Genomic DNA, 16,741 nt, shown 5'->3' with positions numbered 1-16,741 from the left:
CCTTGTGAACTGTATTTTAATTCTACACTCACCCAGTGCTAAAAACCCTCTCTTTCTTCTTGACTCCTTCCCCTCTTTTACCATCCACATTTTATAAGCTACCAAATTGATCTGAGATGTCGTTTGCATGGTCACTGAGACGTTCTACTCCTTTGAGATAGCCATAATCACATATCAGTGAACATCATTATCACCTCACATAGAAAACTATACCTTCCAGTCCCCCAAAGCTGGTGTGGTAGTGTGACTGGTCTGGCCAATGGGCCATGGGGAGAAGTATTTTACTTCTATGGGACACCTGGGTGGCTCAGTCAGTTAAGCATCTGCCTTCGGCTCAGGTCATGATCTCAGCCCCATTTCAGGCTCTCTGCTCAGCAGGGAGCCTGCTTCTTCCTCTCCCTCTACCTCCTGCTCCCCCTGCTCATGCTCTCTCCCGCTCTCTCTCTCTCAAATAAAGTCTTAAAAAAAAAAAAGAAAAGAAAAGTATTTTACTTCTGAATGGGCAGAGAGAAAACCAAAGCATGAGAACTCCATGTCTTCTCTTCTCATGCCACAATGACTTTCAATGCTTTAGAAGGAGAAGCCTCTGTTTGGTGGGGTCCCTGATTACCTATGATTAGGACCTTACCCAGCTCCATCATTCACATGGGGGAACAAAGAAAGAAACCTCTGTGATGTTAAGTGCCGGGAATCTGGAGCTTAACGGGCTCCTCACACATAACCTGGCCTGCTTCGTCTCTTGTTTTTCAAACTGCCCTACACTAAGACAATGCTTTGCTCACATCCTCTCTCGTCCAAGTGACACACTGTTCTTGCAACAGAATCACCACTTCCCCAGGGAAGCCTTTGCTGATGCCCCTCACTAGAGCCAGGACCTATTTATATGTTCTTATAACACCATATATTTCTCCCTCACAGTACACATCATTGTCATTTGTTTGCTTTCTCTTTACCTAATGTACATTTCCACCACGAGCCTAGAAGCTCTGTGAGAGCAGGTCGTGATGCTTGTTCTTTTTTTTTTTTTTTTAAGATTTTATTTATTTATTCGACAGAGATAGAGACAGCCAGCGAGAGAGGGAACACAAGCCGGGGGAGTGGGAGAGGAAGAAGCAGGCTCACAGTGGAAGAGCCTGATGTGGGGCTCGATCCCAGATTGCCGGGATCATGCCCTGAGCCAAAGGCAGATGCCCAACCGCTGTGCCACCCAGGCGCCCCGTGATCCTTGTTCTAATTCACCACTGTGACCCAAGGTCCAGCACAGAATAAAGAAATTAACAAGCACTTGCAAACTGAGTCGACATTTACTCATCCTCTTTACCTCCAGTGTCTAACGAAGCACTTGGTACAATACTTGGGTTTTTAACAGGAGGTAATTAATCAGCATGGCACCATCGTACACAATAGACATCGGCATAAATGTCTCATCACCTCTATTCAATTGTTTCAGGGCAAGCTCCCCATTTATATCCTAAACACCACTGCTACTATCTCTGCCTCAAGTAGAGACAAAGAGCATCACTAAGACCCGCAGAGAGTCACCTGTGGGATTGTAGGAGCTCCTCTGAGAACTTGATAAGAGTGCTTTATGAGCTGCGAACAGTTATCAGGGGCGCCTGGGTGGCTCAGTCGGTTAAGCGTCTGCCTTCCTCAGGTCATGATCCCAGGGTCCTGGAATCAAGTCCCGCATTGGGCTCCCTGTTCAGCGGGGGCCCTGCTTCTCCCTCTACCTGTCCCCCCTGCTTGTGTGTGTACATGCTCTCTCTCTCTCTCAAATAAATAAATAAAACCTTATCATCATCCCTTCAAATACAACCACTCCAGTGAACTCGGGGCTGGGAAGAGGGAAAGCACGCGTAAGCTACACAGCACATGTGCGTGTGCACCTCTGTGTGTGCGCATCTCCTCCTCACCAGCAGAGCAGAGGGCAGTAAGTTAGGACACACAGGAGGAGAAGAGGCCCATTCTTTTAATATCCAATGTACCAAACTGTACATTTTGCTTGGATGGACACAAAACTAATTACACCTGTCCTTTGTTCTGCCAACTTTGTTCCAGACCTATCTTCTATAAAACCATTCTGGTTGAGCTGACAGATGAGCTCAGCAGCTGGCATCACCATTCTTTCACGTTTCTAAGCCAGAACCGTGGAAGCCATCCTTAACATCTCCCTTCTCATCTTTGTGGCTGATCATCAACAAGTCCTGTCCATCTTTGCTACAGAACAGCTCTCAAATCCACCCACTTCCCTACATTGCTACCACCCTGGACCAGCCACCTCGTCCCCAGCCTAGAATATTGCCAGGACCTCCTAACTGGTGTCCCCATATTCACCATGACCCCTCTTCAATCCATTCCTTCCCCTGCATCCAGAATGACCTTTACAAAACACATGTGATCTCCCAACTCCACTGCTTTTGGGATGAGTCAAAACCCCGTACGATAGTCCATGAGGCCCGGCATGGTCCAGCCTTACCTTCCTCTCCAGCCTTCTCCTGTACCGAAAAATACCTCTTTTCCCATTCCATGCTTGTCTTTTATTCCTCAAAAGCTTCCTGCTCCCTTCCTCCTATCACAGAATTCCTTACCAAGAAACTCTTCCCTCGGTCTTTGCCTTAACTCCTGTCCCACTCATCCTCAGCTCTCAGCTCAAGCCATACTTCTTTAAGGAAGGCTCTCCTGGCTTTGTATTTGACCCATGCCCCAAACCAGCCTGCACTGTTAGAAGTTGCACTTACGGAGGCTGCAATCCTTAGAGAGGGTGTAAGGACGTAAAAGGAATTCAACAGGGGCTTCTGGGCTGGTAAAGTTGGGTTTCTCCATCTGCTGCTAGCCACACAGAACTGCTGAGTTCGTGAAGATTCATCAAGCTGCACACTTAAGAGGTGTGCTCTCTTATATGTATATCCTACCTCAATAAAACACTTTTAAAAACTCCCAGAGCACCTTGATCCTAGTCTATGTCTCCTTTTACATATTATGTCTTCGCCCAGCTGCAATTTTACATCATTGGATTTATGTCTCATCGTCTGCCACTAGACCCTAAGCTCCATGGAGGCAAGCTGGGGTTGCTCACCATAACCCTACAACGCCGGGCCTCGGAAAGCACTCAAGAAATACGAGAGGCTGTGGCCGGTGAACCTCTGATGGCATGAATCTCACAGAAAAAGAAAATAGGCCCAAGGCAGGGGCACAGGCTATCTGACGGAAGAAACACGAGTTGCGCTCCCCCCTGTCGTGGACATTCTCTTCTCTCCGGGTCCCTCCCGCACGCCAGGGCTCAGGCCTATGACAAAGCACGAGCTCTTCATCTTACAAAGACCAGACCTGGGTCATTCAGGCAGAACGGAAGAACCGAAGGGCAGCGGAGGCGGCAGAGTAACAAGGCCAGGGAAAGCACGGCGAGGAGAGCGGGCAGAGGAGGGCAGGCGCGGGCCGGCCGCCCGCAGCAGCACAGCCCGCAGGTGGCGGAGCCAAGAGGAAGGCGCAACTCGATAAAACATTCAGAATCAAATTTACTATAAGAACAGAGAAAGGGAAAGAAACAGCAGAACGAATGAAAATACGCAAGCGAGAAAGAAACCGAGTGCCAAGACAAAGCGGCAGCCAGGACGGCTGAGCCACCACACCAGACGGGAGCCGCAGGACCTGCCCACATCTTCCCAAACAGAGGTCCCCGCTTTCCGCTCCCGCTGGCCCGACTGTTTCAGAGAACACAGCCACGGCTCCGCAAGCACTCGCGAAGCACCTAACGTGTGCCAGGCAATGGGCTGACGGGGCAGGGCGGGGGGGGGGGGCTCCACAAAGCTTCGGCACCCGAACTGGAGGCGGCAGAAGAGCCTGGCAAAGGTCTCATGCACGCCTGCCCGTAGTTTCCCCAAAGTCTGCAACATACTGAGGCATTACTTCCAGGTGCCAGGGGACACGTTTGAGGGAGGAGGTGATGAGACAGCTGGCACAGGTAATAGATGAAGAAGCGTTTGGGACCAAAAACATCCCATAAGGAAATACACACACACACACACACACACACACACACACACACACACACACAGGGTGGAACTGAACTAGGGTGGAAAGAACAAATAAAAAGGGATTAGAGTGAAAAACAGAACAGGAGAGACGGGAGGTCAGGGCAATGTACTAAGAATCTGGCAGGAAAGAAAGGAAAAAAGATGACATTTACAGTTAAGAGACTTCTGCATCTAAAATCCTTCAAATGCCCTTCTAATATTCTTCTGTCTGCTCTGGTTCAAGGGACCAGCTGTGGCAATGTCCAGTGGTCACTCAATGAACAGAGATCTGATTGCTTATTAACCAAGTTCAATTCTTCAGGATGTTTAGGGTTTTTTTTTTAAGAAGTATATTTTAGAAAATTGAAACATGGTATAACCCCTTCCTCCAATGCATCTACTTCTCAAAACCCAGGAAAGAAATCCTTAACTCACTGCTTCTTAGAAGACCTGGAATTCTCAGTCCTCCAATGTCCTGGCTGGGCCCCCTTACCTTCCCTGAAGCTCTCTCCCCACCTCCCACCCCCCACCCCCGTGTCTCTGCTGGTTAGGCTGGCTGCCATGTCAACCACCATGCCAGAAGTCCAAGGAGAGCTTTTCCTTCCCTATTTTCCCTGGCCATCTTACTCTTGGTACACAGTGTAACATCCTTCTCAACAACATCCCCAACAGAAAATTTACTTTGTTTTCCAACTTCAAACTAAGAATGTTTTCCAAAGGTTGCATATACATAGCCCTGGATGCATGGAAATAATTATAAAAATCCGCTGTAGACTTTATGCCAATTATACAATTGGGTCCAGGGGCATTTCTATTGCTAATGCTTAGAAAAGCATTCCAATGTAAAGTCTTGCTTATTTTAAGTGGGCATCCCCAGAACCAACAAGTACCAAGCCTTTAACAAAGGAGTACTTGCTTCCAGAGGCTTCCTGCTGTCCTACAGGCCCTTCCCATCTACCTCATTCTCACCATATTGTTGAGAAGCAAACCCGTGAACACACTGATCTCGTCTGCACAGCCTGGCCTGCCCTTCATGGCTGCTGGCATGCCGGACGCATTTACTGCCTCAAAAATCTCAAAAGCAGAGGCAGAGCAGAGAATGAGACAATGAAGCCATTTAAGCACCAGCTATGGCTGGGCCTGGCAATGTTACAGCAAATTAAATTTTAATGAGACACAGAAAATGCTGAAGCTTCAGAAAGTTTATCAAACGAAGGGGCATCTGAAGGACACAAATGCCCCAGGGCCCAGGTGTAGACACAGAAGGATAACTACATGCCAGGGCCATTCAAGGTCAAGAATTTGCAAACTATACAGACATCCAGATGTGAGAAGACCAGCCCTCTGCAAATATGCTGGCTTTTACTCACAAGGCAAAGCAAATTGATGCAGGATTCTTCCAGAAGGCTTCGAGAAAACAGGTATGTAACAAGGTCAAGTGAAAGATGCTGTCTAGACAAAGGCAATCAGCCTCAATACAGCTGCTGACCAAGGACCTAGGGACCTGGCAGCTGCCCCAGTGTGGCTTCTGAGGTTGCTCTTCAGGGACGGGCTCACAGACGGGTCATGAGCAAGATTGTGTGTGTGTGTGTGTGTGTGTGTGTGCGCATGCGTGTGTTTGTGTGCGTGTTTGTGTGCGTGCGTGCTCCTCTAGACTCTCTCTACCCTCCTCCGCCCTGTTCTGTGCCCTGAAGACTGCATCCTAGCTTCTCACTGGGATCCACCAACAGGAAGCCCTAGCAAGAGATGGGAGTCAAGAAAGAGTATAAGAAGGATTCTCTCCCTGCCAGGCTGTGCTGTGGCAGTGGGTACCTCCCTCTACCTAAGGCAAAGTTCACGTCTGCTGGCCCCTCTCCCCTGTGACAGCCACCTCCTCTCCCTGCATGTCTGGTCCATGTGGATTGCAGCCATGGGCCCTCCTGGCCTCTGGCTTTCCCCTAGTATACTGAGCAGCACTTGCAAGATAATGGACAGAAGGAAGAGAGTGAGATTCTGGTCCCTGTTCCCTCAGTGCCCTCCCTCCGGTGCCACCTTGGGTTGGTGTGTCTATCCCCTGACTGAGGTTACAGTCCCTGCCCTTATCCACATTGCCTAGAAACTCCCCAGTTCTTATGAGGCCCTGACTGAAACAGGCACCCACCTGATGTGACGTCCAGGACAACTGCAACAGCGAGGAGTATGGGTTCTGGCGTCCGACTCCCTGATATAAATTCTGATTTTGCCAGGCATTAGCTCTGTGCCTTTGGACGAGTGATCTGCCCCCTTCAAGCTTCCTCACCATGGGGATCTTAATGGAGCCCAGCTCAGAGTGTTGTCATGACAATAAGTTGTGTGTGACACTTACCGCACTCCTGTCATGTAAAAGTGCTTGATAAACGTTAGTCATTGTTATCACAATTATTTACAGCCATCGCTCTCTGGCTCCTCCCTGAATTGCTACTACTGCCTGAAATCCACACTTCTGTGATAAGACCCTACATTGCTAGAAGCCACCGTTAAAATAGAAATGCTTTGGGGATATTTGGGAAGTCTCTGTACCTTCTGCTCAATTTTTTCTGTGAACCCAAAGCTGATCTAAAAAATATGCTCTATTGAAAAATAAAAATAAAACTACCTCAAGAAGAGAAGACACATTCAGCAGCTGGGAAAAGCTACCAGTCCAAGCAGAAATCTGACCAGAAGTGACCGGCATGTGGGCCTGGATAGTCAGGACTCAGTGGATTGCCACAACGGGAGCCCTGGGATGCCAGGGCCTTTGAGTGGGAAGTGAAGCCTTGAGAGACAAGCTGGCCACAAGGCAGAGAAGCCATCACTGGGAGGAAGGTGGATAGACACCAATGGCCTGTGTTATCTGCTTCCCTGTTTTCCCAAGGGCAAGCCACATGGGGCCAAGAAACATTGCCTCCTGAGGAGTGCGCCACCCGCACCTTAGCACCCGATCAGGAGGCCAGGGCTGTCTCCAAACCAAAGGTCACCCAGGCTGGAGTCCTGAGTCAGAGACCCCCACACAGGGCCAGCCATGCCCAGAAGAGGCCCTTCACCTTAAATCCATCATCCTTTCTGCCAGCTGGCAAAACATGTTCCCTCCAGAGCCAATGTTTCTGTAGAATAGTTAGAGAGCAAAAGCATTTATCACAGTGATATAACCTGACTTCAGAAATTGAGACATCTAGAAACAGGCATCTGAGTAATATCACTTATATCTTCTGTCACTTTCTGAAATGATCCAGTGAGAAAGACAAAGTTGTTGTAACTTTTTGCCAAGCAGGTAAAGCGTGAGTACACCTGACAAGTCTCCATGCTCCCCAGCAAATGAGGGGAGCACTTCTGAAGCACTCTCACTTTCCTCTCTGAATGGCTTGTACCGCTCTTAATAGCTTTTGGTACCAGCAAAACACTGGCCCCAGTTCCAATATCCCCAGATTTTCCACTTGTTTATTGAATCAGAGCATTCCTTCCTTCCTCCTGTGATCCAAAGGAGAGAATTTAAGAGGGTTGTATTTTACAAAACTATATTAAAAGAGAGAATATAACTTCCATCTTCAGGGTCCTTCATATCCTCTCTGATGTCTTTTTATTTGTTTATATTTTTTAATAGTCTGGTCTTTTCCATTTCACCGTTTTATCAAAGCATAAAAGGAGACACTTATCACTCCCCACCAAAACAAGACACAGTTTGGAAATACCCAAACAAAACACTTCACATTTAAATAAGGTGGCTTCAAGGAGCCCATTTCTCCCTGTGGACTCCTGCTGCATTAAAAGCCTGAACACTTTTAATGAGAAAAAGCAGGACAACAGTCCCAATACTTTAAGATCATAGAGGAACACCCTTTTAGTCCCACCAGACGTGTGATCTACGCAAGGCAGAAGTGCTCAAGAAAAAAGATGTATCTTTCAAGTTCCTTTGCTGTTCCTTCCAAGGAAATATTTCTTGGACCTGTTATATTCCCTGGCCATAATCCCCAGGTAAGTCTTGAAATCAAATTTAAATTTCTCAGGACTCGCTCTCACTGGATACCAGTGGGTTATTGTTACTTCTCCCAAGCAACATGGGCTCATAGCGACCCGATGTCAGAGAGCCTCAGTGCCAGCCCAAATAAGGGATGATGACACCAATGGGAAAAGCTCTGGAAACTCACTGTGTTCTGGTCACCTTTCGATTACCCCATATTATTAGGCAGCCACACACCAGGCCAGTCTCGGCTCCTGGGGAGAACTTGTACTATGGCATACTCATGTTTGGAAAGGACATCATTTAGCACATAGCATATCTGAAACTTTCTAATAAAAACATTAGCGAGTGGAGCCTCACTGAATTTTCATAGGAAAATATTGTTGAAAATCATAAAAATCACAACTCCTTCAAGTCCCTCACACATACTTTGGCTGTAAGGATGACTAGAATCAATTGTTCTTTTTCAAAATAAATATATTTTCAAGCCATTAAGTCAGAACTGAAAGGGCCTGAAACCATCAGCCTTCAGGGCAGAAACAAATCCAGAAGTCAATGTTTTTTATGTTGTTTTCTAACCTCAATGAAAAAAGTCTATCTATGCATTGAAAACTACAATGCTGAAATCTAAATAGACCACCCTATCACATCCTGAGTCCCCTCGTCCTCTTATGTGTTCTCCTTCATTACTTTACACTAAGTTTACCATCTTTCCAAGAAATTGTTAAAAAGCAAATAACAAAAACCTTCTGTCTTTCTTTCCCCAAATGTCCCCATTTAAGATTTAAATGGTGGGTACAGATTTTAAAAAGTAACACACACTCCAGGGAGAAGTTTCTTGGCAATATCACAGTTTCTCTCTACCCTGAGGATAGCCTGGTTTTCCAGTGACTCATCTGGAATGTCTAAAACCAAATGAAGCAATTATCCTCTAAAGGCCACCCAATAGCGATGCTATGATTTGCCTTCAAGTGCCAGTTCAGATTGCATAACTCCATCATCTCACCTCACAGCCCAAATTCCACTGAATTTTGTTAAAAAGTACAGAAGGAATTCCAACATAAAACCTTTTCCTCTTAAGGCAGCAGTCTGAACATCAAATTGATTTTAAAGTTAAAAAAATTATACACCATAACCAAGGAAGATTTATCTCAGGAATGCAAGGTTAGTTCAACATATAAAAATCAACATAATACACCATATCAATAGGATAAAGGACAAAAACACACCTGATAAAATCGAATGCCCTAATAAAAACACAACAAACCAGGAAAAAGCCAAATTTCCTCAACCCAATAGAAGGCATCTATGAAAAACCCACAGCTAATGTGATACTTAGTAGTTAAGGACTAAAATTTTCCCTCTAAATTTAGAAACAAAAATCAGGATATCTCCTCTCACTACTTCCATTCAACATTGTACTGGAGGTTTTAGCTAGAAAAATTGGGCAAGAAAATGAAATAGAAAGCAACCATATTGGAAAAGTAGTAAAAACTCTCTTTGTAGATGGCATAATCTTGTATTTAGAAAACCCTAAAGAATCCACAAGTAAAATATTAGAGCTAATTAGTGAGTTCAGCAAGTTTGCAGGATACAAAAACCAAGTGCATTTCTGCACACTAGTAATAAAAAATCCAAAAAAATGAAATTAACTATTTCACTTGTTTACAAGGGCATCAAAAGAATACTTGGTAATAAATTTAACAAAAGGCATGCAAAATGTATACCCTGAAAACCATAAAATACTGTGGAAAGAAACTAAAGACCTAAATAAATGCAAAGATAGTCCATGTTCACCAATCATGACTTAATATTGCTAAGATGGTTCTACTCCCCAAACTAATCTACAGTCAACACCATCCCTATCAAAATCCTGACTGGTTTTGGGGCACCTGAGTGGCTCAGTCAGTTAAGTGTCTGACTTTGGCTCAGATCATGATCTCGGGGTCCTGGGATCCAGCCCCATGTCAGGCTCCCCACTCTGCAGGGAGTCTGCTTGTCCCTCTGCCCCTTCCCCTGCTTGTGTTCTCTGTCTCTCTTTCAAATAAATAAATAAAATCTTCTTTAGAAAAAAATCTAGCTGGTTTCTTTGAAGAAATTCACAAACCCATATGAAAATACATACAGAAATTCAAGAGATCCAGACCAACCAAAATAATCTTGGAAACAACAACAACAAACAACAAACAACAACAACAAAGTTGGAAGACTCACGTTCCCAATTTCAAGGTTTACCACAAAGCTGGAATAATCCAGACAGTTTAGCACTGCCGTAAGAGCATATAGATCAGAATAAAACAGAGTCCAGAAATAAACTCTCACATTTATATATGACTGATTTCCAACAAGGGTGCCAAAGCAATTCAATGGAGAGAGAATCATCTTTCAACAAATGGTACTGGGACAACTGTATATCCACATGAAAAAGAATGAAGCTGGACCTCTACCTCGTACCATATACAAAAATTAACTCAAAATGGATCAAAAAATGAGAAGTAAGAGGCAAAACTGCAAATCTCTTAGAAGAAACCATGGGCATAAATCTTCATGACTGTGGGTCAGACAGTGGTTTCTCAGCCATGACATCAAAAGCACAAGCAGTCTAAGAATGGGTAAATTTGACTACATAGAAATTAAAGTTCTGTTGCACTTCAAAGGACACAGTCAAGAAAATAAAAGCCCACAGAATGAGAAAAAGTATTTACAAATTACATCTGATAAGCAACATGTAATCAGATAATATGCACAGAACTCTTAAAAAGAAACCCAATAAAAAATGGGCAAAAGATTTAAATAGACATTTATCGAAATAATACATGGAAATGGCCAATAAGACATGACAAGATGTTTATTAGTCATTAGGGCAATGCAAATCAGAACTACAAGAAATACCATTTACACCTACTAGGATGGCAATGAGCCAAAGGACAGACAAGAACAAATGTTGACAAGGATAAGGCAAAACTGGAACCCTTATATGTTGCCAGTGGGAATGTAAAATGGTACAGCTACTTTGGAAAACAGTTTGGCAGTTCTTCAAAAAGTTAATCACAGAGTCACCATATGGTGCAGCAATTTCACTCCCTAAAGAATTGAAAACATATGTCCACACAAACACTTGTACACAAATATTCACAGCAGCATGATTTCTAATAGCCAAAAAAAAAAAAAAAAAAAAGGAAACTCAAATGTCCATCAACTGATGAATGGATGAAAGATGGTACATCCATACAGTGGACTATTACACAGCCTTAAGAAGAACTAGAGTACTGACCTGCTACAATATGGACGAACCTTACACATCATACTAAGTGAAAGCGGTGGACACATAAGATCATGCATTGCATGATTCCATTTGCATGAAATGCCCAGTATAGGCAAATTCATAGAGACAGAAAGTATGTATGTGGGTGCTAGGGATCGAGAGAGGGGGAAACAGGGAGCAACTGTTCATAGGTACGAGGTTTCTTTTCTGAGCGATGGCAAGGATTCAATCTGGAATTACCCAGTATTGATGGTTGCACATCCTGTGAATTTACTCCACACCCTTTTAAAAGGTGAATTTTACGGTATGTGAATTACATCTCAATTTTTAAAAAGTTTTGATCCCTAGGGCTATGTAGATTTTAAGATTATGCAAATCTTGGTTAAAACAAAAAATCAAGCAATTCCATTAAAAACTTGCCACAGAACAGAGATAAGTACATAAAGCGACAAGTTGATAAAAGGACCAAGTTATGACGGTCCTTGAAAGTAGGATTCCAAAAACCTTCCGAGGACATCCTCAAACAAATGACCGCGTCATCTTGCCAGTGGCCGTCACTGAGCAATCGGAACAACGTGGTCACTGAACGAGGCCAGGCCAGGCCTTTTTCAAAATCCAAAACCTGGAAAAGATCTTTAGCTTGGTCTGAAGAATCAATGAGGAACACCCTTAGGAAAGCAAAAGTCATCCCCCAAATACTTTAAAATGATTCTTCATCATAAAAACGAACACTGCCAATTTATTTCTCAAATAAGCTCTATGTCTCAGTGTATGTCAGAGCTGTTTTACAAGGCTCCAGACCCTCACTACGTGCTTCCAACTGAGATGCATGTGGCCAGCTCCCCGCGACACATAGCTTCCTGCAAAGTTATTTCAAAGAGGAAACAGGAATATGCCAGATAAAGCCTACAGAGAGCAGTCTGTCAGCCAACACGAGGCATTCGTCGAGCGGCCTTTATAAGCAGGTTGCTTTCTGCCATTTCTCTTCTGGGCTCCATCATCCAGAGGTTTCTCTCTCCTGCCCACTTTTGAACAAAGCAAACAGGAGGACATGTACCTTGAGTCTCAGGACATTTCATTATCTTTCTGACCCAAACAGGCTGTCTGTGCGTACTCCATAGTTATACAGTGACCTTGACAACCAGCTCAATGAAAAATGTCTATTCGGGAACCTCAAAAGCACACTCTTCTCTCTTCAACATTTTAAATTTCGGCACAATTTAGAGAGGAAACCTACCTTTCTTTTCAAGTTTCCTTACATTTATTTTTTAGCTGCCAAGCGAATTCTTACGCATAAGGATCCATTTTGCTCTTAGATAAGTATCCAGCGTATGAGTCGGATGCCCCATCTCATGAGGAGAACACAAAATAAAAAGATACAAAGTAATTAAGTCAGTTTTAGCTAACACTCATCTCAGAGCCACACAGCTACGGTTCCAAGCGTACACGATGACTTACCAAATGAGTCCATCCTCCAGGAAAAGGGCTGGTTCTGTGTAGACTGTGCCCATGACTCGAAATAATACAAGTTTATTCTTCTCGCACAGTACCTAACAAGTGGTCTTGTATTAAGAAAGTGATCCATTCTTTGAAGGGAAAACGAATGGGCAGGTGAACAAATTGCACCATTTCATTGCTCTAATTAAGCAGGTACCCCCATAAAAACAAAGCCTCTGGGGCGCCTGGGTGGCACAGCTGTTAAGCATCTGCCTTCGGCTCAGGGCGTGATCCCGGCGTTCTGGGATCGAGCCCCACATCGGGCTCCTCCGCTATGAGCCTGCTTCTTCCTCTCCCACTCCCCCTTCCTGTGTTCCCTCTCTCGCTGGCTGTCTCTATCTCTCTGTCGAATAAATAAATTTAAAAAAATCTTAAAAAAAAAAAACACAAAGCCTCCAAATACTTTTCAAAGGTTTTTCTCCATATTCTAGATGTATTTGTGCAATGTTCAACCAAACGAAACTACGGGCTATCAAGACTGCTCCATGGACGAGTTGTATTTTTAATAAAAGGATACATGACGTACCTTTTGAACGGCAGCATTGACCGCGGAGCGCTGCTCTTCTCTCAGCCGTCTACCTCACAGCAGCAGAGATAAACGGGATGGTCAGACCTGGGTTCAAAGCCCAGCTCCACAACGAACTGGCTGGGGATGAACTTGAGGAGTTCCCTTTGCCTCCTCAACTCTCAGCTTTCGACTCTGTAAAACGGACGTAATGCTATCTACCCTGTAACGTGGCCATGAGGCTACCACACGAAAACAAGGGTTTCGCACGTAACCCGGCCCGCGCGCCGCAGCAAGCTCCCGACCTCTATCCGGCCACCGACAGGAGGCACCTAGCCCGTATCACCTTCTTCATCTCCAAACAAACGCCACGTCATTAACCATTCTGTTGCAGCCAACTTTGTTCATTTTGTTATCGTTCAACGGCTAGAGGCAGTGGAGCACCACGGTGAAGACTGCCCCAAAACAGAGATGAGATTCAGTGTGAATCTTCGCTCCACTGCACACAGCTGAGAAGATCGGGACTGAATTCCTTAACCTCCCAAATGCAGTCTATCTTTGAAATAGGGAGGAGATGTTCGTGTAAATTGCCTAACAAAGAGCTTGATAAACATGAGGGATTATTATTAACGATCAAGATGCTTATGTGGTTTTTTTTCTCTACTAAATTCCCTTACGGTATTAATCTATTGAATTTCCATCATGGTGGAAAGGGGACATTACAGCAGAAACACCTGCAGACCCTTCTTTCTGCCTCCGGCACCCACCTTTCCAGTCAAAGAGCTAAGTCGGCCTGTTATTTGAAGTATAACTGTAGCAATAAGCTTGAAGAACTGAGTGTAAATTGCAAGTGCTGAGTCATGACAGGCATCTAAAGAGAACATCTGTTTGGCTCTGATGAAGTGCCCGAGCCGTATTTAAGTGAGCAGCTCTCCACACTGGGCGAGGTCTGTGGTTAGCCCTCTTGGCAAGGTTGTAGATTACGGATCTATCTCCAGTGGGAATCCCAGTATAAAAGAAATGCCGAAATAAGAAGCATTTAGAAATGCCCCTTTGCACCAAAGCAGCACTTTGCACGAATTAACGACCAACGAAAATATTTTGATGAGTCATGTGAATAAGTTCCTAGGAAAGCTAGACAAGACAAAAAGAATAGGATAGAATCTGTCGTCTGCAGGGGTGGGCCCTACTTTGTCCTAGCCGAAAAGACACTCTAGACTGCATCATTCACACATTCAGGCGTGAGACTAGGAATAAGAACCATGGGGACAGAAGCAGCCTGACCAACGTGCACAAATACGAGGCCAAAACGCCGGGGCAGCCATTGACAGGGACAAAAGTACGCCTTCGGGAGATCCGGGTTCTTGTCCTTCCTCCACAAAACTGCATGCTTGTTTTCTCTCGTCTGCCCCAAGTCATCACCCCTTGTCCCCATACCGTGCAGGATGTTTTTAGATCCCGAAAGAAAATATGTAAAATGTGGGCGGAGAATTAAGAAAAAATGCAAATGAATTTCTCATGAAATGTCCAGAAGTGTGAGGTCACGGCTCCTCAACCATGCATGAGTTAGCTGCTCTTCCTCTTCCGTTTGGACAGGACACCATCCTCTCACCTCCCCTCTCGTTACCACGTGTGCTTGACTTCCAACTCAAGGGAGAGGTCAAGACCAGAAATGGACTCGGAGTCAGGCCCAGAACACACCTGGTCACCTCTCCTGGTCTCCCAGTTGCATCAAGGCCCCCCCCTCCCCATTGCATCAGGCACATGACCGTGCCACTCCTCTGCTCAAACACAGACAGCAGCTCCCTACTGTCCTCCGAAGAGTAGTCGAAGAGTGCGCGCTAGGTACCAGGGACTGAGTGCACATGGACTTTTCCTGCAGTGCTCCCAGTGCTTACTCCCTGGAAGCAAGATATTGTTCTGCCATATTGTTATTACTACTACTACTACTACTACTACTACTACTACTACTACTACTACTACTACTATTATTATTATTATTATTATCATCATCACCCCTAACAGTATTCAAACTCCACACTTGTGTTTTCAGCAATATTCCCTGAACCCCAAACAACTCCGTACTGCCTTGCAGCTCTTCCCTTTTGGTTCTTGACAGGAACGCTCTCCTACTTACCGTGCACCCCCCGCAAAGGGGATCTCAAACACACCTCTTACCTCTTGCACAAGGATTTCTCATCCTACTTCCCAAAACTTGCAGTCTCTCTCAGTTGTTACAGAGCTTTTTAGTACCATCTGGATGGAACTTCCATTTGATTTTGTACATCTCTCTCTCCTCTGCTAGACTGACCAACCTTCAAGATACGTAGTGTCATGGCATCAATGCCTGTGTTCAACACTAGGTGCACAACACACATTTGCTCAAGAAACATAGATAAATACTAACTTTGAGGAGAAAACCTCATCTCTTTTTAGTATTTGATGTATTCTGTTTCTCTCACTGATTAGTCTTTTTTTTTTTTTTTTTAAGATTTTATGTATTTATTTGACTGATAGAGCTGGGGGGGGGGAGCAGAGGGATAGGGAAAGCAGTCTCCCCGATGTGCAGGGAGCCTAATGTGGGACTCAATCCCAGCACCCTGGGGTCATGACCTGAGCTGAAGGCAGACACTTAACCGACTGAGCCACCCAGGCTCGCCTTATTAGTTCTAGCTTTCCCCTAATTTATCTTTTTCATGTATGTGTAAAAAATCAGTATCAAATAAGTCTCCCATGGTATTAAATTATTTTTCAAAGTACATCTAATGACAGTTATTTCATCAAGGCTCTGGTTGGTTCTACAGTAAGAGGACCTTGACAAGAAATTACAGAAGGAATCTATGCAGAAATCTTCCCCCGCCTACTCTATTAACTAGTCCAAGTAATGAGATTATCCATTTTTATTTAGATAAGTTTGCAGATTAAGAGTCCTCGGGTAGTATTTACCTTTATATTTTTCTGCTATCACACCGCACACCATGGAAGATGGCATTTCATATAATTCCACTGAAGAGATTTTTAGCTTGCGCATACGTCTCCAGGAAGTTTAATGGAGATTAATGACCCCAAAACCTTACATCTGTTTTGACTAGTTTCTGATTTTAGTAAACGGTTTTCCACAACCTGAGATCAACTCATTTATGCCCAGGCTTACAGGTATATGGGAACATCTAAGCTATTTCTATCAGCAGAGATGATAAAAACTGGTCAACCTTTCATAATGTGGTAATTATTATTCACCAAATAATTAAACCATCGTGTCTTCCCTAAGTCAGCAAATAGGCAGGACAAGAAAAGAATGTGTAAATACTCAGGTGAAGGAAGAGGAATACATAATTAGGGGCTAGAAAGACTAGATCAATTCTGAATATCTTTAAGAAAGGTCTAAGCTGGCTCCAGAGGACATGCATATTTCAAAGGGAAATGAAACATGGAGAGGAGAAAAAAGTGGATGATAAATGATAGCTGATGGAAGTGAAACAGGCAACTTTGAGGAAAACACTGAG

At 44.4% G+C, this 16,741-nt stretch overlaps 1 protein-coding gene and 1 long non-coding RNA gene across 4 annotated transcripts in view; both read right to left on the bottom strand.

The window, feature by feature from the left end:
• Positions 1-16,741, bottom strand: part of CCDC85A (coiled-coil domain containing 85A) — a 641,780-nt gene that overhangs the window by 124,518 nt on the left and 500,521 nt on the right. The gene's annotated exons all lie outside the window — the stretch shown is intronic.
• LOC148109650 (uncharacterized) lies at positions 11,127-15,169 on the bottom strand. The gene is made up of 2 exons (XR_015725190.1): positions 12,692-15,169; positions 11,127-12,582 (listed from the first exon to the last, which is right to left on the bottom strand). It is a non-coding gene; the product is annotated as an uncharacterized LOC148109650 (long non-coding RNA).

This window comes from Ursus americanus, chromosome 7, assembly GCF_024610735.1.
Source record: "Ursus americanus isolate L20-20 chromosome 7, mUrsAme1.1.p, whole genome shotgun sequence".
Classification (NCBI taxonomy): Eukaryota; Metazoa; Chordata; class Mammalia; order Carnivora; family Ursidae; genus Ursus; species Ursus americanus.
Note: the sequence above shows the minus strand (reverse complement) of the source record. Positions and strands in the feature narration are given on the sequence as shown.